The 1,837-nt window shown below is 46.4% G+C and overlaps 1 pseudogene; it reads left to right on the forward strand.

The window, feature by feature from the left end:
* Window positions 1-1,051: 1,051 nt before the first annotated feature.
* On the forward strand, window positions 1,052-1,176 carry LOC115031011 (annotated as a pseudogene).
* Window positions 1,177-1,837: the final 661 nt, after the last annotated feature.

Genomic DNA, 1,837 nt, shown 5'->3' on the forward strand with positions numbered 1-1,837 from the left:
TATAGTAGACTTGGGCATCGTGGCTCACATCTGTAATCCCACATCTAGGGAGGTTGAGGTAGAAGATTGTTATGAATTTGGAAGCCAACCTGGATGACAATACCGAGCTCCAGAAAACTGGGGCTACAGAATGAGGTCCTGTCTTATAAAAGCTAAGAAAAAAAAAAAAAGAACTTTAACTAGAGTAGCATATATATTCACAGAAGGAAATTGTCTAGTTATTGTTAGTTGTGTTGGCCAAATCACTGCTAGATTACCATTTGGGCCCCAAATTAGTCGCCTCACTGGGAGGTGGAATGTCTTTGCATTTGCAAGTCGGGTTTGAAGACTTATTTGAGCTGTGCTTGGTCCTAAGAATAATCTAGAGTGCATAAGGACGGGCTGTTTTCTTGCCCCTGTTTACAGAGGATGAATCAGTCCCTCAGAGATTCTTATGAGGCAACTTGGGAAAACATTGATTTCTGTGTCTCTCAGAAAATTTTTTTCCAGAGTTTTGTTAGGATTCTTATTTCTTTCTAAATAGTAACGGACTTAAAAGCCATCAGGCTGGGTCCATAGCTAATAACATATCCACATCGCACATCTGTGTTGTGCATGCGTGTGGCAATAAGAAAGTGTACATTGTGTTGATGTGAGTGTGTGGTGTGTGCATGTAGGTAGTATGCACGTGCACGTGTCTGTCTGTATCCGTACACTCTAAAAGTTAAGACACTGCCCATTGTAGGTCAGAATAACAAATTTAGGTTATTGAGTTATGAAGTTAACTCATCCTCTAGAGTCTTCCTGTTTATCCTTTACTTCTAAAAACAAAAAGGGAAGACGAACTCCCTTGCTTTTTCTCATTTCCCAGAAGGCTTCGCTCAAAGAAACAATTCCTTGTGTCTACAGAAGAAACTGTGACTATTAGAAGCTGGATTACCATTTCAATGGCTTCTGACATGGAGGGGTTTTCAAACCATTTCAGTAGGGCTGATTTGAAGATTCAGACTAAAAGTAGGCACTGTAGTGGGTGTCCCTCTACATGATCTCATTTAAATTCAGAGCAGTTTTCCCTGCCCCTAGAAGGGTTGCAGGTGTGGCTGCTATGTCACACGTGTGTCGGTAGGTGGCAGAGAGGCTATGTCACCACTCAGCATTCTGACCTGTGAACATCTGAATCATTAATATCTCCACACTCCCTCACAAAACAAGCCTGAGAAGACCACCAGCCCAGCGCCAGGCAGGCCCAGTCAGGAAGCTATTCTGAGACACTGGCCAGTCCAGCGCTGCCCAGATCCAAAGGGCTCCCAAGAGGTTGGAGACTAGAACAAACCTGCCCTGTGACCGTGGTCCCTGTCTGGAGTGAACTGGATTCAGATGATCCTTGCATGGGGCCCCAGGGGGAGGACCTGGGCAAAAAGTGAGCCTAAGATGACCACCAGTTTGGAGCCATGGAGCCCAGACACAAGCTAGCCTGAGATGACCATCAGTTGGGCACTGCAAAGACTTGGGTGGGGTTGGGGCAGACCGTGCCTGAGATGATCCCTGCCTAGTGCCGTAATTCACAAGTGGGGCATCGCACTCCTGAAACCACTCCTGAGATGACCTCAGACATTCAGAGACTCCAGGTACCACTAGGAGGAGCATGTAAGTGTTAGAGAAATGGAAGAGAAAGAGAAGCAGAAGGGTAAGTGCACAATGAAGAGAGGCAAAAATGGAGGCTTGAGGGTAGTGTGGAGTGGCCCGATGTGAGTAGCCAGTGATGCCTCCTGAGAGCATGGTGGAATCCTGGCCTGGGCTCCCATTGGGACCCATGTATGGGTCTGTGGCCCTAAAGCATTTCGGGGGTGTGTTACCA

This window comes from Mus caroli, chromosome 4 (assembly GCF_900094665.2).
Source record: "Mus caroli chromosome 4, CAROLI_EIJ_v1.1, whole genome shotgun sequence".
Lineage (NCBI taxonomy): Eukaryota > Metazoa > Chordata > Mammalia > Rodentia > Muridae > Mus > Mus caroli.